The following is a 26,153-nucleotide window of genomic DNA, read 5'->3' as shown; positions in this document are numbered from 1 at the left end:
CTCTAAATTAGCCATTGACCATCTTTTCAGTATTATAATATACATTATTAAGTGGTATTTTATACTAAGACATGTTCTCGGGTAGTTTGTTTTTCTGAGTCATTTTATTTGCCTCATACCTGACATATGCTTCCAGCATTTGTAGTATTCTTTAGTAACTCCCTATTTTTTTAGCTCTCCATTTACCATCTTTGAGCCGTCTTTATACTACTGAAGAACTACAGTGTTTCCTTCTTTCTTTTTATTATTGTCATGAATTAGGATGGCCAGATTTGATGGGTTTTTTTTCCACTTCGACTACTTCTGACACTAACTCTCCATCTCAACCTACAACCATTCGAATTTTCTCTGCTTTTTGCCATTTTCAAATGTCGTGTAGTCAGGATTGGATTCTCAGTGGCTTATGAAGTGACCACGGGGAGCTGTTTAATGAAATGAATACTGATTTTACTTATTAAATATTGATCCATTTACGTTTTAGTAGTCAATTGAGCAAGTTGCTTCTTTCAGTTAATTATTCTTTCTATGTAAGGTCTTGGTTGAGATAAAAAGACGTCACGATAGTTCATGTAGTAGAGTAGCGGCGTATTTAACCGAAGGTCGTGGGTTCGAATACCGCTCGTGACACTGACTTTTTATCGCAAGTACAAGACCTTACATAGAAAGAATAATTAGTTGAAAGAAGTAACTTGGTTAATTGACCATTAAAACGTAAATGGATGATTATTTAACAGAATTTATGATTCAGATAATACACCTTTCTCGTTCGGTCTATCCTTAATACTTCCTTTATTATTAAATTATGCCAAGGACGTGGTTTTACAATCGGAATTACGCGTCAGAATATATCTTATGATTCCGATTATATATTGTTTAATTTATTGCTTTTTAATTTACACTGACAATGCCAATATTTGTAAGGCCAAAATTTGGGTTAAATAACGGCTCTCTTACTCTAGCTCGTGTTCAAACCAAAACCCTGTCTGCTTAGCGTAATTGATACATTTCAATACCAGTCCACTCCAAAAAAGGATAATTTGTTTGTCTTTTATACTAAACCAGAAACGAACAAGGAGGGGAAAAGAAATCATTGATATTAATCACTTGTTGAAGCTGACTGTTTTTCCGCTAAGCAGAAACCTGAAAAGCAATGAACCTGTCATTTACATTCACATCAGGAAGAAATATCGAAAATAAAAGGAATTGTTGTACTTTATCGTCAGATATGGGGAAGATTATTTTTTTTTTTAGATTTTTTTATTCCGATGAAATATCCTTTATTTCGCCAATTATATCCAATTTTAGTTTTTGTGTGGTGAATAGTGACCGTTAATCGATATTTATTTAGAAATAGTGAGATGCGGTCTGGTGTGATGTAGGTTTCAGAAAAACATTTTCTTTATCGTGCCAACGTTTCGATCTTTATTGAGATCATCTTCAGGGCATGGGATTTACAAACATTGTTTACATATAACAATTTGCATTGTAAAAATTCACTTTTCCACATCCAAAATGTAATTGTTATATGTAAACAATGTTTGTAAATCCCAGGCCCTGAAGATGATCTCAATAAAGATCGAAACGTTGGCACGATAAAGAAAATGTTTTTCTGAAACCTACATCACACCAGACCGAATCTCACGATTTCTAAATAAATTTAGTTTTTGTGTTGTTGTTCCATTAGGCAAACTGCATGTTAAATGTCGTGGAGATGGATACTCCATCGGCAGCTGGTGTCTCGATCACCCTTTCATACAACAGTGCCCCAGGATGGTAGAGATCATTGTGTCATTAAAGATCACCGCTCGATTAGTTTCCTAGATTGTGGTACCCCGGTTCTCTACAAACTCATGAACATTCCTTTTTACCTAGAAAAATCCCAAAATCCTGTAAGGTATTTTCAATTACAAACCGGAACATCAATAGCAAACATCCACGATCCAATCCAGTTGTCAGTATCCGTTCGTCGTATAGCACCGGTCCATGTGTCAGCATACCTTCTGCTGTGCACCCGAGCTTCAATTTTGTCCAATTTCCCACTTTGCCACCAGCTCCAAACGCCAGATGACATTCGTTGAACGTCGTCCATCTATCATTCCGAACCGTCCTGTCAACCGTCCAAGACTAGAAAGCTGAAATGCTGAAAGAAAACTGCAATGCTTGGGGAGTACAAACCCCGCTTCTAAGTGTTCTAATCTCAATCACCATCACCAACCAAAGCACCAATGATTTCAGATGAAAAGTTAATAAAGTTGTGATAGAATGTAAACTTCTCCGCCACTCGACAGTGCCCTAGTGTCCTTGAGAGCATGTCAGTTCTGAATCAGACAGTTCTAAAGAAATATGCTTCATTAACACTTCTTTTACGTTCGGCGACGAAAACAGAGAGCCTGCTGGTAGAAACTTAAAAACATGAAACAATGAAGGTATGGGTTTCTAAGTCATTTATTCTATAATCTTACTGAGATCTCCTTCCTTCAGACTGGCGAGAATGAAGATTCTGTAAACCAAAGCATATCTTAGAAATTTATCTTGGACCATTCTTCTTTTTATTTTCTTTGCAGCCGACTATTTTACATGGTTAATTTTACTTTTTGAAGCATTGGACAGTGCACTCCGGTCTCAGGTTAGAACGTAATCCTCCTTACAGCTACAAGGTCTTCCTTAACTCCTTCCTATCAGTCGGTTAGTTTAATGTGATAAGAAACTGATGGCGTTCCGCAAGGAAGTATCCTAAGACTAATCTTCTACACAATATACACTTCTGACATACCCACACGTTCTCACATGTAAATCACACTTTCTGACTTTTCCTAGCAACAGAAACAATAAAGAACACCTTTGGGGGGGGGGGCGTCGGTGGCCTCAACGGTTTTGGGCGTTGACACGGCTCTCATAACTGTAAGGTACAAAGGTCCCGGGTTCGAATCCAGAGGCCCTGCATTCGAACCCGACATACTTTCAAATGTTTTTTTTTTCAAACAAACCGGCACCCTGAGGGTTTATATGACCTCTGCTGTTGCGAACCCTCGTAAAAATGTGATCATTGATGTCTCTAAAAGGTTTGTTTGTTATTTTTTTAACCTTTACAAGTTTTACATTAAGCCAATAGTTTTGAAAATTAGACTCATTCGAATAAGAACCTTGCCACTAATTGGAGGGAGGCGAAAACCACTTCTTATTTATATATAATCGCGCTCTCGGTCGATTCTTCTGATGGCATGCACAATTCATGCATTACCAAAGTTCTCAAGCAGAATTATTTGAACGACTTTATTAATTAATGAGCGTGCTATGATCCAGTGGAATAATTGAAACATAAGTTTAAACGTAATACAGTATATAGTATATATAAAATGTTCGTATTTTTGTTGGATACTTGGTACACGGTAATCATAACCATTTTGTAGCCTTTCTTTCTCCAGTGGATATATTTTTTGACTTGCATAGTAGATTATTCTTATCTTTTTGTCAGTTTTTAACTTTCAAAATAAGTAAAACAGTGCAATTGTAGGGTTAAAGTCAAGTATCAATTTAAAGGAAGGGTCTACAAAATGCATATATTTAACGATTTGAGTAGTATAATTACACATTGTATCGATAAAAAAATGTTTGCATAAGCGCACACGTGCGGATATCCACATTAATCAAAAACGATAAATTACGGGTAATATATTATAGATTTATTTATGTTTCAATTGCATATGGTTTGATGAGAGTAGGTTTCTCTACCTGTTAACACATATTATAAATTTGTTCTTAAGAAACCACTATGACGGATCAAGTGGCGAGAAGGTCCCAAGGCCATCTCAGGAAGGGAAAGGTTAGACAGGCCTTGTGCCAGGAATAAAATGAGAGGTGTGAAACTTTAGGAAGCATATGCACAATTTGTACAATTGTCCAAGGACCATTGGTTGGAAGGATCGGACGCAAGGGATTGGATGAACCCTACAGTTACGCTGCACTGAGCAATATATTACAACGTATAGCAGTATAAGTCTTGTATAAAGTTAGTTAGATTTTGCCGGTCATCAGTGATTTCGGTTCTGGACGTTTTCGTAGTTGTCCACATCTCATGTTAATCCTATCTCTTAAGTCTTGGGCATTCCAAGTCTGTCTGCTATCTAGCTAAAGTTTGTTCATGTACAGTTTTTGTAATCGTTCCACTTTCAGTTTGGTTATCCACCTTGGCCATCTTGATTACAAACCCAAGATGTTTATAGATTCTGGAGGAATCTTGCATAAGATTTGAGCAGTATAGATGATATGTTTGGGACCAATAATACACCCTTGTGAGATGCCGGATTGTACAGGTATGGGATTTATAGCGAAAGAGAGTCTTCTGTTAAACTTGTTATCTCTTAGGTTATGTCTGGGTCTTCCACGCAGTCTGATTTATACAGTCCAAAGTATCATTATGTAGTACTTCCAGTACTTTACTTAAGTAAAGTACTTTCAGTACTTCCATGTCGCGATATACAATGCGTGGCAAGACTGTTGTTCAAGCTTAAGTGTTCTTGGATGTCAGAAGTGATTACTCGGAAAGAAGCTATGGACGGTATTTGGTTGTAGGTGTAGGTAGGTCGGCAGACGTGGACAGTTAAGCTTGTGAGAGTAAATTTTACAATTGTTTCCAAGTCTTTTGGTTGGAAGGATTGGATGCGATTGATATGAGATAGCTTGGCTGAACCACAGCGGTCTGCTCCGTATGCCCAAAGTATTCGAAGTAAAGTCGGTAAACTTGTGTCTAGGATAGGACCAAGAACCCTCTCTTGTTCTTGTAAGGATCGGTCTTCTGCCTAAGAAGGCATTGCTTTATTTTAAAACAACGATCTGTAGTAAGACTGATTTAGTTTGGAAATAACCCCCTGGTGCCAGACCCTGTAGTTTAAGTCCCGAGCATTATTCCCTGTTTTTAAAAGCACAAAAATCAACAAAAGTGAAGCATTGCTGAATCTGTGTAAAGACCAGGATGGAAAGAGAATTTATGAAAAAGAATGATTCTATCCAATCCATGAGTCTTTCCAGGATTTTGGACGTTACTGATTTAATTTTGAACTGTAGGAGAGATTGGGAAATTTGTACAGTTTAGGACGTGATTGTGTAATATTTCGTGTATGTGTACTGCAGTCTCTGTCAAAATTTGATTTATTCAAAAACGACGCAAAAACATAAATCCCGACTTTATTCCATCAGACTAGCACGTCTTCCGACCAATAGTCTAGTTAATTAAGAAAAAAAAAGAAGACGTAAAATCAGGATTATGAGACTTTTTGTACAGTCAAAATCTAAGGGGTGGAACCTACAGCTCGCTTGTAAATAGCATCGAGTACGACGGGCTATTTTTCCATTATAGAAAATATGATAATGTCAGTTTCATTTTAAAACTTTTTTGACTCGCCTTATTAATTCAGCAATTGAGAACGTTTTTTTTACAACGAGGATGTTACAGAATAAATCAGGGCTTTCCAAACTCTTAAGCCAGCGGAGCCCTTTCACAGAACAAAATCCAGGGGGGACCCCTCTAATTCAAGTATTTAAAATTAGATACTTATAGTATGTAGAAAATTAAAGTTTTATAAATTAGCCAGTTCAATCCTAATTAGATGATGAAGAGGGATATCATTCTGTTAACAAACATTAAATTGACATACTTAACTTTATTTACCAAATCTGGAACACAACAATCAAATTGGACAGAACGGAATCAATAGGTATGTAAAACTCGTGCCCGCTTCAAAAGTAATAACTTGTACATTAATGATTATGAATTAAATCGAAGAGTGAGGCTGTTTTAGCTTGCTCAAATTGGATATGTTGGGTTTAATTTTTGATATTTAGAGATGGATGTCAGGTCCAACATCTAGACAGCTTCGGTACTTAGTTTGGTGGCTGTATAGGTAGAAAATCCGGATTCGAATAGCTAAGTTGTGACAAATAGAAGAACACATTTTGCTTTTTCAACGAGCTGTCAATTAGACCGAGGAATTTTGTTTGATTTAAAATAATCGTCCAACAAACGGGGGTCCAAAATCGGAACCTGTTGCATTGGCCGGAAGTGTTCGCACAAGAGAAGAACCTCCTCGAAACACCCGAGACCTTCATAACGGACAAAAGCCAATAAAAATTTTCATTAACAATTTTTGTATGAGTTTTAATTTGGAGCTTTGCAAGTTTGAAAAGCTGGCAGTTCAGTGTGCTTCCTCATGACAAAACCAGTCTGTCACTTTGTTAGTCTTCTTTCTGTAGGCTAAAAGTCCGCCCCTAAAAACCGGCTCCACTATGCTGCCCAGCAAATGCCAGCGGTTTGAGCATATCTCTCTATCCTGCAAGTCGTCGCAGGATTTGTGAGTGAGGGTGTTACTATCCCAATATTTGGAGTGCAACTCTCCCTCAACTTGATTGAACAGCGGCGGAGAGCACAGTGCTCGCTCTAATGTTTGTCCTGCCCTTCCAGAAAAGCAAGGAATATAGCAGTTGAACAGTTAGCTGATAGGCTCTCCTACCCAGTACTTTACTCCCCTAACTAAGTGAATGGTGTATAAATAAGAAAAATCTATGCAAGAGTGTGTTATGGGTTGGTTTGGATTAAAAGGATTGATTGCGTTGGGGGATGCGATAGCCTAGCTGCGATAGCCTAGCTGCGATAGCTCCTTGTTGAGAACAAAGTCGGTGGCCGGCCGGATAAGACCCGGAGTGGGTGTTTCCGAGACCTTCCGCTAATTTATTGTAATTAACTAAACGTGGAATTGCTGGTGGACTACGAGAACTGAAAGGCTCAACTCAGTACACTGGTATATCCGTGTAAACGTGTCAATTCTGTAATGAGTAAGAGGTCCGATAAGAAGTGTAATTGCCCCGTGATAGACCCGTAATCCCGCCCCTACTCGAACGGTCCAAAAATTTATAACCGTATGCAGCAAGCTTTTAACCGGGTTGGGAAAAGTTCGAAGGAACATCCAGTCCGGCGCGGAGGCAATACGGATTATCAGTTTTCTTATTTAAATGGGGGCCCGGTTACAGTGGGCAGGCAATCAATACAAACGGCATATTGTGGCAACATCCTGGACGGTAATTCATGGCAACTTTACCACGGCAAAAACTTGCCCATCGCCTCTTGGTTATTCCGGTTTTCAACCCCGTCTTATTTAGCTCCCTCTTCTCAGAAAGACATGACCGTTTCCTTCCGCACGGATCGTAAAATTCCCCTCCGACCAAGCATACGCGCCCTTTTCCTCTGTCAATATAAAAACCATATTACAAGGAAGCGATTTTTATGCGAGATTAAAATCATGAATTATTTATCCGTAATTTAACAAACTCTCTCTCTTTTCTATTTTACACTCTCTCTTTCCCTGTATCTCTCTACCAATCTCACTTTCACTCTCTCTTACTCTCTCTCACTCTCTCTCTCTCTTTCTCTATTGAACTTTTTCCATTTCTCTCTTTTTCTCCCTGTCACTGCCTTTGTCTGTCTGTCTGTCTGTCTGTTTGTCCCTTTCTCTCTTCTCTCTCTCTCACTTTTCTCTATCTGAATCTTTCTGTGTTTCTCTCACTTTCGCTATCTCTATATATCTTCTATTTCTATGTCACTCTCTGTCTGTCTGTCTGTCTGTCTCTCTCTCTCTCTCTCTCTCTCTCTCTCTCTCTCTCTCTCTCTCTCTCTCTCTCTCTCTCTCTGTCACTCTCTCTCTGTCTGTCTGTCTGCTCTCTCTCTCTCTCTCTCTCTCTCTCTCTCTCTCTCTCTCTCTCTCTCTCTCTCTCTCTATCTCTAACTATCTACCTATCTATCTCCAACTCTATCTCTATGTATCCGTTTTCTTGTGCTTATCTTTCGATGTCTTTGTCTTTTCTCTCTCTCTCTCTCTCACTCTCTCTACCTACCTCTATATATCTATATATCTTCTCTTTCTATTACTCTGTCTTTCTTTCTGTCTCTGCCTCAGTTTATCTCTCTCTCTCTCTCACTTTCTCTCTCTCACTTTCTCTCTCTCACTTTCTCTCTCTCTCTCTCTCTCTCTCTCTCTGTTTCTTTCATTTTCTATACATTTCTCTCTCTTTATCTATCTCTTTGTATCTATCTTCTCATTCTATGTCTCTATCTCTCTCCCCTCTCTATCTCTTTCCATGTCTTTCTTTCTCACTGCCCCCGTATGCCTTTGTGCCCCTGTCTCTCTCTGTGTGCTCTATCTGTCTCTCTTTCTCTCTGTATCTCTCACTTTCTCTCTATATATATATCTATCTCTAAATATTTTTTATCTTCTCTCTCTATGTCTCTTTTTTCTTTCTGGCACTGTCCCCGTATGTCTGACTCTGTCACTCTCTCTCTCTCTCTCTCTCTCTCTCTCTCTCTCTCTCTCTTCTTCTTCTTCTTCTTCTTCTTCTTCTTCTTCTTCTTCTTCTCCTTCTTTTCTATCTTTATTTCTTTTCTGCTTTGGCAATCCGTCTTCCTTTTAAATAAATGCTGGGGCATCATTAGCAATGCCTATGCCAGAGCTGATTGAAAAGCTTGCCTATGGGCATAGGGAAGATGCCCTAAGGGCTAAAGGACATACAATACACTACTGCAGTACTTGCAAACTGCGTGCACTCCCTGTTAGCAATTGTACAATATAATTAACAAAACTATCTTTTAGGGGCGATGCTGTTCGATACCGTTGGTATTGTCTTGACATTCCTTCCCCAACCGGGTAAGACAGTGGTCCCTTTGCCTCCTCTGTTCTTGAAATCTAAGTGATGAGATTGTTGCTAAGAGGTAAAGCAGGTTTCGGGTTTTTCAATCTTTATTTCTTGTCAGCACTCTATCAATTCCAATAAAGTCCATTAGCTAATTAGCCAATATTGTGCGAGGCTCCATGTTTACTTAAAAATCCTTAGAACAGTTGGTAATTTTTTTATTTATTCTTTTCTTATAAAGACGTCATATCAATTTATGTTTTTTCCTTTGACGAAAACCCCCAGGTATCGTACTAGTTGGATAATAGTTCAGGTCATTGAAAGCCACCGAGATTTAAAGGCGCTTTTACGCCGAGAAAATGCAGATCAAGGAAAATGACGTATATTTTTCTTCGGTCGTGAGAATATGCGATAAATCATTTTCTAACGTAATGCAGTCTGCCATTCTACAATCCCAGGCGGAATGGTGTCCGTTTCAGCTCGTGGTTAACATGGCTATCTGTTTTAATAGAGGTGTTGATCCACCGAATCTCATTGTCTGAATTTGCAGAATGGGTTTGATCACGGTCATCGCGGTAAATTGGAATTTAACAACAATTGTTCTATTTTAATAATACATTGACGCTGTGTTTTATCTGTGGGTGAATCGATCGGTTTGTGCACGCTCTACATTTTTTCATAATTAAATTTTATAGCAACGCTAAGTAATAGGAAAAACATTTCTATTCGCTACTAGTGACGATTATTTTGATTGTATGTATTGTTTCTTTGTAATTTCGCATTTCCGTGTTCGTAGAAGAGCTCGTGTTGCCGACGAATGGTCCAAAAGAGCCGAGATGCGAGACGAGAAAGTTGTGTAACAGCAAAGACTATCCAAAATCTTGTTTAATCAACCATAACATCAAAGTTTATAGACGTCATCGGGCAAGTGGGTCGATAAATCCCCCCTCTCGGGGGAGGACCAGGAAGTTGAAAATCCCTCGCGAAATAAAAAGAAATCATCGACCGGTACATTCTTAGCGGGGCATATCTGTAATGATACGTTTAAGGTTTTACTGGCAATATTCCATGTGAGAGCGGTTATAAATCAAGCTCAGAACAGAAAATGGGCAGTTAAAGAGAGCAAATGGTGGTTCCCAAGTTGGGGATTCCCGACTAAGTACGCCCTTCTTTCAATATCTCCGATTCTTCTCTATCGGGAAAGTGTAACTGATGGCAGTCCGCGGCTGTGAACAAATCAGTTTGATATTTTCTGGATGTTTAAATTGCCACGAGAACGCATTCCATGAATCAACACTACTGAAGTTCACAACAAAGATGTCCCTCCAAAATGCTCTTCAAGAAATAAGCAAAACGGATGAAATAAGAATTCAAATCATCCTTTTGTCAATTTTGAGACAAAAGGTCTCATAAAGGAGTGTGGCCCTATTTACAATTTACCAAAGTTCTATCCTGATGACGTTTTTGTACATAGCGTCTATGTGTTGACAGTAGGTTCCAGAATAAATGCTTTCGAAAGTTTTGACACTTTCATTTATTTTTGCGTGAGCAATTGAATTTTTTTTATGGTTGGTCACCAACATTCAAACATTTCCCCGACCGTTTACATTTATCATCACAAATCATTGTTTATCGCAGACATTGTTGAGATTTCGTATCCTCCGCTTATTCTGTTGACAACTCTCTGAAAATGGTTGAAGCAATAACCCAAGATTCTGTCGACGTCTCCATAACAATTTACCTTAGGTTGGAACTTACAATATCCTTCACGATATTGGTATCCAAAATTGGTTTGCCACCTCTACCTTCTTTGACCACTAAGCTGTCTAGTTTTAAATTTTTTAAACCATCGATGAGTCGATCACTTGTTGAATTTGAACTCATAAAGTAAAATTACTTGTTTTTCTGACAGGGTCATTCCATACTTTGTAAGGTTAGTATCGATGATGACGAGGATACTAAGCGTGTATGAGCGAGGTAATCCCACTTGGCTTCACTACGAGGAAGGTAGTGACTACTTTTCCTATTTTCTTAGTCAAGGAACTGACTCGATCCTACTTTCAAGAAAAAGAATAATGACTGTTATTGCTACGATCCTTTTTTCAAGGCCATCACCCTTGGTTAAGTTGTCCTGTTATTTCCATTGAGCTGTTCCTTATCATTTGAACGTGGATGGCAGTCTCATCTTTCATTTTAGGTGATATCACAAATGCCTGTGTCATCAGGTATAGTCACTTCTCTGTGTTTAACCCTGTTATTCTGTTGCGACGTATGTGCTAGTTTTGGCGAGTGTTCTTTGACTAACTTTAACTGTAAGAGGTTGTACTGGGTCTGGCCCCTTTCGAGTTCGTCCATCACATAAAATTCTAGCTTTTTCAAATTGTAGTGATCAGCATCGATCTGTCCTTCTTCTGAGGAAGGCTGTTGAAAAACTTTTTCACTGAAATTTCGGCAATATAAGCCATGGAACAAGAAATACTTGGCGATAACTGGACTATATGTAGGATACGGCAGAAGTATGAATGAAGGTGGGAAGTACATGGCCGAACATTATATCGCACCGTCAACTTGAAAATATGTATAGCACGTTTGTGTACGGAAAGTGAATAACTGCTTGTGTCGTTCTGCAGTGCTTCAAGACAAAATCAGTCATAGGTTTCTAGCATTTTTTCAATTAAGGACTGAGCAGAGTGATGGCACCTTTGATCGTTTATTCCTTAACTTTTCTGCCATTCGTCCTAAATAATTATCTAGGCTTTTCTGCATCTAACGTAGTTTCCATAACAATTTCCTCGCACAAGAAATACTTTTTAAGAATGTTTCAATTTAGCTTTTCTTGCTTCCGAAAAAGCGCGTATATGCAGTGTCAACAATAACAAGGGGCCATTATTTTTTTTTCTCTTAGAAATTATTTTGAATTTTTTAGGGATATTGAAAAATAATGTGTAAAATTTATATGTAATTTGTGTATGTAATTTATAAAGAATAATTAAATATAATTAAGATTTGCAGTACTTGGAATTTTTGCGTTTGGGAAAATAATCCGGTTTTTACACAGACAACCTCTATAATACTGACCGTTAAAACATAAAATTAGTATGAAACAATAAGTCAAAAATCGCAGGTTTTTATTTTATATGCAGGTGGAAAAACATTACGGGATGGGGTATGATGTAAAATACAACGTGGGTAGAGGTGCCGATGGGGCTGTCGTGGTCGGGCCGTAAATCATGGTATAACCTGTGTCAACATGCTGTAAATGTAGGAGCCCTCGTGCACATAGCTGCCTCTAAACAAGAAATCAAAAAGCCGAATCGATGACAACGATCCCATTACTCAATTTGACCACATGTCCCGGATATGGATTTGGGTGAAACAAAAAAAACGCCGACTTATATCCTTGATTGTTACTCTTTATATTATAACTTATAGTTTTATAACTCGTATATATATAATATGAATATAAGATGTTTCAACAGTTGGCCCCTTCTTAGGATTTATATCATATCTATTGTTTTATTACACTCCGGCTTTTATTATTAAATCAGTTTTAGATTCACGCGAGTAGGCGCATTTTCGGAACCACTACAGACCAGAAACCCAAAAATTATTAAATTGTAAATGGTCAGAATTATGGATTGAGTATAGGAGAGTTTGGTTTTTAATAAGTGAAATTTAATTCATACTCAGGAGCCCAATCACGCTAAAAAATTACTTTCACTCTCCACATGTCACACTCTCACACTAGGGTGCTAGTCATAAATTATATATTTTATTATCCAACCATGGTTATGGTCTGCCAAATATTGGGTTGTCCGGAAATCAATGCAGGTGTTCACGTTTTCTTGCAATTACCACTGTAAATAGTCACCTGTTTACGTTTGATGGTTATTCTTTTGTATTGTATAAATGTCAACACTTTTTAATCTTCTTCAAAACAACAATGTTTGTTTAATTCAGTGGCATTCCCTTACTTGGGAATAATTCAGTCTTTTCTAAGATGTCAACGCGTTATTTTCGCGTAAGTTCGTTTTGCGGGTTTAAACTCGGTCGGAACGGTGCCCAAACGTCCAGAAACATTAATGAATCTGGGGCGATGGCAGTGTGAGTGATAGCACCGTTCAGAGATGGTTAAAAAAATTTCGACACAGAGAGACTTTAGCCATGAAAAGAAGAGGTTATGGAATGATTTCTTTCCTAGATAATGATGCTTTATGTACTTTGGTCGAAGAAAATACCACAACAACTGTTTGACAACTTGCATAGCAAATCGACCGTCGCTGACCACCTTAAGGTAATTGGAAAGGTGAAAAACTCGAAATTTGAGTTCTTTATGCAAAGACCACAAAAAAATCATCGTTATGAAGTTTAAGCAAATCTTTGCGGGACAGAAGCGAACCTTTACTGGATAGAACTGCTGTTTGTAATAAAAAGTTGATTCTCTACAATAACAGCAGACGCTCTGGATAGTTGATCGACTCATCAAAAAGAGGTGATAGTTACTCTTTGGTGTGGTTCATTTGGGCTGATTTACTACAGCTTCTTGAATACTGGCGAAACAAACAATGCCGAAATGTATTGTTTTCAAATTGAAACCATGCACCAGAAATTGGCTAATGGAAGCCATCTTTGGTCAATCGGAAAAGGCCGATTCTGCTACGCGACATCGCTCGGCCCCCATGTCTCACATGGGACAACACGAAAACAGTTGAATCTTGGGTATGAGGTTCTGCCTCAGCCTCCATTTTATCAGACACCTGTACGATGTTTTAAATCATAAAATTTTAAAATTCTATTCAGAAGGTAAAGAGGATTGACAACAGATTGGCATAAGTGTTTTGAGAATGATTGGGGAATTTTAAATTTAAAAAACGTTTGAAATCATTGATTTGTTTTTATTTTATAACCATAAGCCTGCATTATTTTCTGGACAACCCAATATATATTTTTTAAATTGAGAACTAAGTAACCTTGAATCTAAATTGCTTTGATGAACTTGTAACTCACCATGCCTTACCCTATATGTTAAAACTATCTTCCAAACCCTACTTCAAAAGGAATCGGTGTATAACAGTTTTTTATGAGATAACACGGAATCTGGACTTTTTTCCGGCTATATACTATCGTCATCCTTGCATGTTTGCCCTTCCCATGTTATTTTATAAGTCGCGAAAATATGTATTCTTTTTTGGATTTTTCATCACTTTTCTGTCTTATACCTTTGGTTGCAAGACGATACATATGTTTATTAGTACGTTTTACAACATAAAAAAATGCATTGATCACAAGTCGTTAGAAAATTAATTTACAGAATTTGTTAATAATAAAGGCCCAAAATTCTATTCGGAGGGTGTAGAGATGTTTCCCTCACGTTGGGAGAAGTGGATGAAGTGTGATGGAGGGAATTTTAATTAGTAAAAAATGCTTCAAATCTTTTATTTAATTGTTTTTATTTTATAACCATAAGCCAGCTATATTTTCCGGGCACCCCAATTCCATTTGCCTTTTAAATGCTTGAGATTTTTTACAAAAGGGCAAAAGCGATCATAACTAACGGCTGCACCGATCCACTGTAAACTTTGATGGCATTAGAAACGAATAAGTTACATGTAAAACTACAAACTTGACGTCCTCAAATAAATTAGAAACAGAGATTTTAAAAAAATGTTTAAGTAGTTTGTGTTAATTCCATCCTCGTTTTCTCGCTTATAGTGGCATAAAATCTATATCCCGTTTATACAGCCTGAAAGAAGATACATTCAGCTTTGCACCGATTAACGTTGAATTTTAATATCAGAGCTGTTAGGAATATGTGGTGTTTAGATGTATGTATGTTTGTTACCACAATCAGAAACATTTGATTTTTCTGTTTTGTTTGACTAATGGATTTTATTGGACAATCCCTCACGAAATTCTATACAACATTCTATAAATTCAAATTTTCTTCCGTATCCTTGAGTTTAGTACGCAAAAAAATTAGTTTATTTTAATACCTGTAGCAACAGTTGATGTCGGGCCAAATATTTTTATTTGGGCGTAATCACACATTTTTTGTTTTTTCTTGGATTGGAATTATCCCATTCATATATAATTATAATATTATAAGCTCTATTTTCAAATAAATGGACATAAAATATGAACAGTATGTGGTGTTTACTGAGCGTTAGTTAATGATTATTCGGAGATTGTGGGATGAGGTATGGTGTAATGTAGGTTTAGAAAAACATTTACTTTATTGCGCCAACGTTTCGATCTTTATTGAGATCATCTTCAGGACCTGGTATTTATAAACATTGTTTAGATTTTACAAATACATGTAGGATGTGAAAAAAGCTGTTAGGAATTTTTACGTTGAACAACGGGTATCGGCAAGAAAAAAAATTCTCCGATCTAATCTAGCACAAAAATGTATATTTTTGGGCAAAAATTCATATTTAAGAGCTGTAAAAACCGGATTCTCATATTTTGTTGAATATATTATGATCTTTTATCATTAATTAATTAGAACATACTTATTTTAATGTAAACCAAATTAAACACAATTAGCATGTTCTGCGTTTTAATAAAAAATATCTAATTATGATGGTTTAAAAGAAAATCCACCAAAACAACGGATAATTATTTAATGGCAAATTAAAATTTAATTAACAATTTATCACCTCATTTTGTTATTCAATTAAATCCAAACCACATTTATTTAGCGTGCAGGTGTAAATATATTTATTTGCCTGAATGGAAGAGCGGTAGCCGAGTGGTTAGCATGAGAGTCTCTCACGCCGCGGTCGTGGGTTCGATTCCCACCGTCGCCTCTGGCCCTTTTTTCACGATAACCCCCCCAATTTGAACACACATATAAGAATTGTCACATGGCTAATATGCATAGATCATAACGCCAAAAAAAAAAATAAATCTCTCACCGTTACCGGGTTTCCACAGAGTGGGCAGCGTTTTTGACTTCTACCCGTTAAGAGGTGACCGTGCGTGAGAAGGGTGTGACCTATTCGCAACCTTGTTAATATTATTTTGTTACGTTTTTCCAAGTACCGCACGGGCCATGGTCTCACGGTACTTTTATGTATTTTTAGTTTTTCATTACTTTCGTTCCAGCGAGCCTGCCATTTACAATAAATCGAATTTTTAATTTTTTTTTTTTTTGATCCTTTGCTATAAACACATTTAAACGACCGTCCAAAATATTTCCTTATCGTACGTAAAAAACAAAACAAAATTGACTGTTACATAATAACTGTGAAATTCGCAAATGTGATAACTTGGAACGGAGTCTACTGATCCACACGAACATTTACTGCGGTTTAGAACTTTAACCTTTACGAAATGGCACCAACCCACGTATGTCCTAAAACACAGGCTGTCTTTAAAATAAATGATCCAATAAAAATTACCCGTTTTGATAACTCTTGTTTATTTAAATCTTAGTTTTCTTACTTATACTTGAATGAAATCCAATTTTTAAGAAAGGCCTAAATAGAAACATTAAGCAACAGTTGTAATAATTTTAATTAATTATACTTTTTATTTAAGTTTTGTCATGGCCAGGATGAAAAGCTATTGCCATGAGCGAAATTCGGACTCTTTCGAATCAAGAACTCACCAACTCCTCTCGTCTCAGTAATGTTGAATTTGTATCTTTTTTTACGAGGGCTCGTAACAGCAGAGGTCATATAAACCCTCAGGGTGCTGGTGTTTGTGAAAAAAGCACATTTGTAAGTATGTCGGGTTCGAATGCAGGGCCGCTGGATTCGAACCCGGGACCTTTACCTTACACTGATGAGCGCCGGGTCAACGCCTAAACCGTTGCGGCCACCGACACCCCCGTTTTGAATTTGTATAAAATCCAGAATAGTTATGAAATTTTAATTTGAAACCCTGACGTCAGTAAGATATACTGGGCTGTAGCTGATCCAGCCCTAAATGTGTTCGTTTTTATTGCTATAATTTTATTTTTAAAATAATGTTTTAACCTTTGGTTGGTTTTGAATCCGACTCGTGATACTAGTTTTTTCATCTCAAACAAGACTTATATAAAAAGTATATTTAATTATAATAATTAAAACGTCAATTACGACTACTGAATAAATATATGGGTTAATATACTTTTTTAGATGTTCTTCGGTGAATCTTTGCTTGATAAACTTGCAACTCACCATCCATTATGCTGCTTAAAGACTCTCATCTTTTATGTATATTCTGTTTCCAAAACTACTTTGAAAACGGGAAAAATGCGAGCTGAATCAGGATATTATCGTTTCTGTTGAAAAGTAGTATGTTTTCTCCTTTCGGCGATGATTTTTTTTTTTCTAAAACTCTCCTTCATATTTAAATGATTGATTAGTTTTATTTTTGGCATCTCTTAAAACTGCTAAATGATCTTTGTTGAAATACAGTTTTTAAAAATCTACGAAATAACGTAATAAATTTTTAATGTTCAATGCTTGGGAAGAAAGTACAACCTCTCCTGAAAAAATAATTCGTATTAAAATTAAAATTCATAACGTAGAAGTGTGGTTAAAAAAAATAAAAAGGAAGAAGATGTGCTGCTTGTCCAAACAACCATTTCTACCCCATTAAATATCAATTGTAAACAAAACTCCCTTATTTCAATTACTTGGCAGAATATAAAAAATTTATGTTTTAATTTCAAAAGTATAAGTTGTAAAAAAATACTCCAAAAATACTGTCGAATACATCACCCGGAAATGCGGCGACAAGTATTTCTTGCTAAAAGGTGAGACCCGAAAGATGCGCCAAGGTTGTATAAACCATGAAAGGATAATGACGGTCGATCTAATTACGGTAAACACCTTCCGTTGTATCATTACAAACTTTATCCTTATAAACAACCTTGGAATAATTCCATGATGTTCCAAACACCGGCAGTTTCAAGGCTCAAATTACCGTTGAAATAGCACAATATAAAAGTAAGTCAAAAGTAGGATTACCATTGCCAGACACATTTTTACTCGATACTTTTATTAAGGTACAGAAAACCTAATAATTCATTTTTGGTGGGGTGGCAGAGATGCTGCCTCTTTTAAAGCTAATTTTAAATTTTCAAATTATTTAAGTTATATTTTATATTTATTAATTTAATTTTAAAATTAATTTTAAAAGAAGCAACAATCGGACTCAGCCAACCCACCAAAAATGAATCATTCGGTTTCCGTTGCTTGCCGTGTATTGGTGAACTATCAGAAAAAGTAGGTAAAATTCTTAAACGAAAAGGTTAGGAGTAGCTTTTAATGACGGGTGTTCACTTAGAAACATCCTCCCGAAACCTAAAGTCAAAGGTTGGCAACTTGTCAAAAAGCGGAATTTACCAACCTAATTAATTGCCCATTATATTATCGTGCCAACGTTTCGATCTTTAAATTCACTAATTTCGTGGTCGCTTGACCAATTAATACATTACAATTAATTAAGGTTTTTTAGTTGAGATAAAAAAGTCAATGGCACGAGCGGGATTCGAACCTACGATCTTCGGCTAGATACGCCGCTGCATCTCAACCCTACATTTTGAATTTTACCTCTTTTTTGCCATTTTAGTGAATTAGTGAATTTAATTATTTAAAAATGAAGTATACTTCACTAAAGCTCTCCGTGGCCGTTTCATTTGTCGTCGAGAATCCAATCCGATTACACGACATTTGAAAAATGGCAAAAAAGAGGGAAAACTCATAAGGTGGGGTTGAGATAGGAAGTTGGTGTCCGAGTGGATCGAGGTCACGATAGCTCAAGTGGAAGAGCAGCGGTGTATCTAGCCGATGATCGTGGGTTCGAATCCAGCTCGTGCCATTGACTTTTTTATCTCAACTAAAAACCTCAATTAATTGTAATTTATTTAAAACAATTAAATTTAACTAACAATGTATTACATGACTGTGCTCATAAAATTTAAATAACAATTTATGACAAAGTTTTGCTCAAAACAGTGTATTAAGAACAAAATGGCGTTGCGATTGTGATACTGATTTGTGATACACGTCGAGTAGCGTCAGAACCGGACACTCATATTTTTTGTAGTTTATTTCAAACTATCTATATGTAATTTTGTCGTTATATTAATCACTACATACCTATTTTAATGTAAACCAAATTATACTGGTTCAAAAATTCAAAAGTTTTTATAAAAATGATTTAATTATTATGCTTAGGAAGAAACTTCATCAAAACAGCGGAATAACTTTATTTAAAACAATTAAGTTTAACAAACAATTTATTACATGGTTGTGCTCATAAAATTAAACTAACAATGTATTATATGGTTTTGCTCAAAATAGTGCATTAAGAACAAAAGAGGCGTTGCGATTGCGATACTGATTTGTGATACACGATGTGTGACTGTATGTGCGCTTGACGTCGCATAGATATGCACACCCTACCAAAACCTGGCCAGGCGTCGGGTAGCGTAGCATAGCGTTCCATCGGGTAAGTATGTTCCCGGCTTAAAGCTCAAAAACTCATAGGACTAGTGTGACTTTTTGGAAAAAGTGTTCTATTTGTCTACTCCAAAAACAGTCTCTACACTCATAAGTATGAATAATAAGAACAGGAGTCGGAGAGCCGGGGTCTCGTCGGTTTGTACTGCAAATGTTTAATTGAAGATTAGACGTGTCTCGTGGAAATTGTAGAATAAAGAAATAGCCGAGTCACCGCAACTGGGAGGGTACACAGAAAGCCTGGCATCTTCGATATTAATTACCTCAGGGCATACAAGGCGAGAATTAGAGGATTCGCAAATGAGATAATGTTTGGATACACATTGAGGGGGACGTGGTGTATGCAGAGGAGTAGGCTCAGGTGTTATATTATCCCTTGAACCAACTCCGGGGCCCACATGTTGGTAGTCTTTTAGCTTCATGAATGAAAAATAGATTTATTATATCAATTCTCTAAAACCAGCCGTCAGAATTCTTTAGTGGGACTTGGATAAAATGGGTAAATTTAACATTTGCCTTTTTTCTCCCCTGCTCGTAAGATGAAATTCACGTCGTAAACCAGATGGAGCCGTAAAATTTAGAACCTCCGAACGGGAAGTGATCTCTAGTCTACTTAAAACCAAAATTGCAACGAGAACGACGCCATTTCTGCTTTAACTTACGTGTGAAAGCTTTACTTGTTTATCATCGAAGTGTTTTGCTCAAAATGGGCATTTATCCTTTGATTCCTTTTTAAATGAAAATAGAGGCTCTTTATTGAATAGGAAAATCTCCAGGGGATTCGTGGCACTAGTCACCAGTTTGTCCGTCTCCCAACGCAAATAAACTAAATAATAAATAAAATTAATCTTCTACGAAAAGCTATTTGTAGAATGAGAGATTTTCAGTAGTTTTATACGAGTAGAAACAAATATTTAGTTTATTTACGCAAGCGTTAAATGTGTTATTACAGTATTAAGAAATACATGAAGGACCTGCCCATATCATCATTTGATAAAATGTACTAACAGTATTAGCAACGTTAAAGCTTTTTCCATCAAATAAATCCTTTTCACCATCAAATTAACCCTTTCTTTAACGCATTAAAAAACTTAGGAGATGGTATAAAATATAAGCATGTAAAAGCAAATTCTTGTATATTTGAGAATTTTTATAAAACAATTGGGCAATTGAAATATAAAAATAATGGGTTTTTCTTTTAATTTGATAATTGTTGAAAAATATAAAATTACAGCTCTTAACTAAAATACTACATGAAATCTAATTAAAATAAAAATATTTAAATCTAAAAATAAAGGACTTTTTTTGACTGGGGCTTCCGACATCTAGGTCATTTCAGCCCCCAACTAAGTCTATTTTCCATTTATCTTTTCAAACACTACATTCATACACATAAATATATCCATACAATTCACTAGTTTCGGGGTCCGCTTGACCAATTAATGTACTACAATTAATTAAGGTTTTCAGTTGAGATAAAAAAGTCAATGTCACGAGCATACTTGGTAGCATGGCAAGGTGTGCTTCATTTTAAACTTTTCATACTTAAGTTTAAAATGAAGTATACTTCACTAAAGCTCTCCGTGGCCATTTCATTTGTCGCCGAGAATCAAATTGATTGCACGACATTTGAAAAATGGCAAAAAGGAGGGAAAATTCGAAAGGTGTGGTTGAGATTGGAAGTTAGTGTCCGAGTGGATCGAGGTATCGTGACACCTCAAGCGGTAGAGCAGCGGCGTATCAAGCCGAAGATCGTATGTTCGAATCCCGCTCGTGCCATTGACTTTTTTATCTCAACTGAAAACCTTAATTAATTGTAAGATATTAATTGGTCAAGCGGACCACGAAACTAGTGAATTTAATAAGTTTAAAATGAAGTATACCTTCACTAAAGCTCTCCGTGGCCATTTCATTTGTCGCCGAGAATCAACTTGATTACACGACATATGAAAAATGGCAAAAAGGAGGGAAAATTAAAAAGGTGTGGTTGAGATGGGAAGTTGATGTCCGAGTGGATCGAGGTCACGATAGCTCAAGTGGTAGAGCAGCGGCGTATCAAGCCGAAGATCGTGTGTTCGAATCCCGCTCGTGCCATTGACTTTTTTATCTTAACTGAAAACCTTAATTAATTGTAATATATCCGTACAGTAGACTCATTCCGTTTGGTCGCTGGAGTACTTGATATTCCTCCACCGAACTATACTCAAACTAATCTAGAGTGGGGTCGATGGAGTACTTTTATAAATATTCCGCCATCGACCCCGAACACACACTCTCAACGTTCGAGGAGCGATGATGACGTTATGTTTCACCCTCACCCCTCGCCATTCACGCTAATAGATACATGCACTCAGACGAAACATATATACACACAACACATAAGACATATTATATACAATAATAAAAAAACAATTTCCCCTAAAAAGCGGGACAAGGGACCCAGAAACCCGCTGCAGTGGTCGGTTACCATTTTCAGATTGGATGGCATGCCTACACACTCCCTGTAGGGAGCCAAGGCATGACATTTTTCCAGTATTTGGGACAAATCGAGCAACCTTTCTCTGTATAAGGGGCACTTGCGTGGGCTTTGGCCCAAGAGCAGGTGCCCGTGTGTCAACCGTGTATGGCCTATTCTTAATCGCGTAAGGACGATTCCTTGTTTCCGGCTCAGGTTCTCGGGGGGCCATCTACGAATCGTGCTCTTTAAGCGCAAAAGCCTCTCGGGCGACCCGGCCTTATTCTTTTGAGTTTTTTTTTTAAGATAATAATAATAATTTAGCCTACTGTCCATGGACACTCGCTTTTGGTTCAAAATCCTTTATAGAGAGTCACATCTGATTGAAGAATGACATGCTTTGGCCCCTTACTGGAAGCTAGTAGGCATGAGCCCTGAGGTAAACATGATACTCGGGCGAGTGGGTCGAATGTTGGGTCGATTATTCCGTTTCCTTACTGAAACTGGGGTGTTTTCCTGTCTGTAAATATTGCATATAATGTGTGTTTATGCGCAGTTATATTTATTAATAAACATAAATATCATTAGATTGAGTAATTAATGTACAGCATAAGTTGAATGGAAGAATATCGAGTAACCTACCATAACAGCGAGAGGGGGCTGAAATGACTTCAATGTTGGTCATTTAGTTGTCAATGTCGATAGTTTAGGGGCCGACAAAACGCTCAATTAAAATTAAAAAATAGGTTATCTAAAATATTTAAAGAGTTATTTATAAAGAGTTAGAGACCTAAAGCGTCCTTTTTGTTTTCTTGTGAACTTATGACGTCCACTTTATTGTATTGAATTGTATTGGACATTTCTTGCGTGGACGTTTAAGAGAACTTTTGCCTACGTTTGAACTGTTCACCGTGTCAATTATCTCCATGTTTGCATAGGACCGTGTATACTTATAAGGGGAGGGGGTATCTTTACCATGTGTCATTCATACTTCTTGAAATATAAAGGACAACAATTTAGAAAAATGATTATTCGGAGATCGCGAGATGCGGTCTGGTGTGACGTAGGTTTTATAAAAACATTTTGTTTATCGTACCAACGTTTCGATCTTTATTGAGATCATCTTCAGGGCCTGGGTTTTATTAAAATTGTTCAAATGCTAGCATTGTATAAATTCATTTTATACATCCTACATGTATTTGTAAAATTTAAACAATGTTTATAAATCCCAAGCCCTGAAGATGATCTCAATAACGATCGAAACGTTGACAATGTAAAGAAAATGTTTGTTTTTCTAAAACCTACTTCACACCAGACCGCATTTCACGATCTCCGAATAATCATTGAATAACGGTCACTAAACACCACACAAATTTAGAAAAAAATTAAATTTTAAAATAAAATCATAGAGAAAATGGTAATAATAAATAAACAGAGAATGTGCTACTTGATGTAGATGAGAATGAGCTACTTGATGTAGATGAGAACGCGGATTTGAAATGTTCACTCATCGAAGGATCAACCAGGACTGAGGATTCGAAACACTCAATAAAACATTTCAAGCTTTTCGAAAGCTAGGAATCTAATCTGATCAGTTTCATTTTGTACACAAAGGGTTTTAATTAATATAATAAATTTGCATTTAAAGTAAATGGATTTTTGTTATCCGAAATATGGTTCCCATCTCAAAGGCGGAATTGTTCAATATTTCCAAGCTGGCCGTTGCTAAAACGCTTGTTTGCACTCGATGTCAAAACTTGTCGATTTCCTAGTATTTGCTCGTGAATGGAGGGAAGCATCTTCGATAATTCTCTTAGCAATTAAGTTATATAAAGCGAATTATCGAAGAGGTGTGAGTTGACATAAGCAATTGTGGGATCCCAGGAAACCCAGAGGCTCACATACTTTGTCCCGACCCTAATCCTGTTACCTGACATAATACTGTTATGCCGCATCTACATGCTCCTGCCCTTTTTCAAAGACCTCGGCTTCCGTTCATAAATAACATTAAGGGAGTCTATCCAAGAAGGGGGCTCCTCTTGACGAGAAAAATAAAGAAAAAACTAAATTTACCATGATAGAAACTGTAGACAAAAAACGTTAAATAAAAAAGGGGAACCTTCATAATACATTGTTTATATTCACGACTTCAAACACTGCTGCTAACCGGTCATTTCTTTTGTTTGAGAGTTAAGAATTACTGTAAACCCGCTTAACAGAAAATTATAATCTACTAGTCAAAGCGTGATAATCCGTAAAAACTGTTTTTAGAAAAAAAAATTAAAAATCGCGAGAATTATTTATCCTTACGAATTTTTTATATTGTAGTAGCCAAGCTAAAAGGTGCTGAGTACAACACCCGGGAGGGCCAATGGAATTTGATTTAAGATTAATTTGGATAAACATATTGTATAGTGGTTTTGACTTTTAAATCACCCGATGACATATTTTCTTTCCTATGATCAATTGTGAATTTAGTTTCTCTTTCTTCTACTGCGACCTAAGGTGCTGGTCCAAAAGGCAACTCTTATCTTTAGCATGTTGCTTCAAATTCCCTCGTGTCCTGATATTGCATCAGATTTACCTGATTTCACATTCCCAGCCTTTGAGTTGAATGTGGAGGAGTCTAAAGCCTTAAGTGCTGCATTAGTTGCCTTCTGAGAAGATGTATATCTGAACACAATTTAATCTCCTTTTCCGTATTTCTTTTGTACGGAGAATAGCATGGGTCACAGGAAAATGGATGGTATATGGCCTGGAGGTTGCGCCAGGTAAAAATATAATTATTTAACCACCACTGATTAATCTCTGTAGCGTAGATTGTTATTTTTATTTAGAACGTTCTGACAACATTAGAGGTATTCAAGATCTTTGTGTTAACCCTGTTAACTCTGTTAGGTCGTGTTAGATCGAGAAAAATGAGGACGTAGACTTATCACAATCGTCTAGTTAACATTGCTCGATCTAACAGACCAAGGCCAATGCTACATGTTAGGTCGAATGTAGTCACTTTGCTATCCGTTAGGGCGTAGATAACCAACATGGCAGCCAAGAATTTCACAGCTGTTTTATGTTTACACGTATTTTTATTCTTAAATACGCGTTAATTAAATAAGACCAGTACGTTTCTTTTGTTAATTTCTGATCTGTCCTTATACTCTCATTCATAATTGATCCATCACCTAACCTATAAAGTTGTCGGCTGTTAGACGTTAGGATAAAAGCCAGGTATGTCGGCACGAACTGAAGCGTGTCATTTGTTAGTATTTTTCGACTGCATGGATAGCATTTTGAATGAATGAGATGATTAATTTTCCATTTTTACTAACTTCTGGCATCTTACAATTTCACACAAAGCAAAACCATACCGAGCTACAACAAGCCTTCAAGAACTATTATAGCTTTATTTTTTGTTTTACCAAACGCCACATTTAACATGCTAAGAAAAGAAGGGGGCGTTCACGATTTTGCTGGACATTTCTCTGTTCGCGATAACATCTCACAAAGACCGTGAATACCCCCCCTTTCTCTCCCACTCACTCACACTCTCTCTCTCTCTCTCTCTCTCTCTCTCTCTCTCTCTCTCTCTCTCTCTCNTCTATCAATCTATCTATTTATCTATCTATCTATCTGTCTCTCTCTCTCTATCTCTCTCTATCTCTATCTCTATCTCTATCTCTCTCTATCTCTCTCTCTCTCTCTCTCTCTCTCTATCTATCTATCTATCTATCTATCTATCTATCTATCTGTCTGTCTATCTATCTATTTACCTATATCTCTCTTTCTCTCTCTTGCTATGTATCTATATCTTTATTTGTCTCAATCTCTTATTTTATGGACCGCGGTGGTTGGATGGTTAGGGCGTCCCACGGTAGCTGTTCTGGATTCGATCGCCGAAATATAGGCCACGGCTCTTTAGTTGAGAATAGTACAGAGAAAAAAATTGTGATGTGGTATGACCCGTTGTTCGCGAGTACTTGGACGTTAAGCCGTGTGAGATGAATGAGAAAAACTGAACTTTATTTATGCATTCATCTATCTATCAATCCAATCTAACTCACTCCCTACTTTTTTTTCTCCCTCTCCCTCCCAACACTTAAAAAACAATACTAATCTACTATTGACCCGATAAACCTTTTATCCATGATTCGTGAGATTACCTGCTAAACCTTCATGAATAGCGGAGCGATTAAATCGGATTTCCCAAGCGCATTCGCATCGGAATGTTATTATTTTCTTCAAAATTCTGTTGAATTGAGCCTGTTCAAATAAACAACCGGTCGTCTCATCTCTGAGAATAATCAACCTAATCAACCCGAATGCGTAATAATTATGTTTTGAAACAATAGTAGCTCGCTAAAATCATAAGGATTTCCAACGAAAAAATCGGTTATTCGTACAGAGAGCCTTGACGGCTTTATGACAGAAATTTCTTAAAATTGGAAAAATAATAGGAATTCAAAAGCTCTAGCGGAAACTCAAGTAGGTGTAAGCCCTGTATACAGAAGGTTTTATGAACCTATGTTGGTTTTCACCATTTTTCATAAAAGTATGGTGTTTAGTGA

The sequence above is a fragment of the Cimex lectularius genome, unplaced genomic scaffold, assembly GCF_000648675.2.
Source record: "Cimex lectularius strain Harlan isolate CLEC.00 unplaced genomic scaffold, Clec_2.1 scaffold127, whole genome shotgun sequence".
Lineage (NCBI taxonomy): Eukaryota > Metazoa > Arthropoda > Insecta > Hemiptera > Cimicidae > Cimex > Cimex lectularius.
This window is presented reverse-complemented; position numbering follows the sequence as displayed.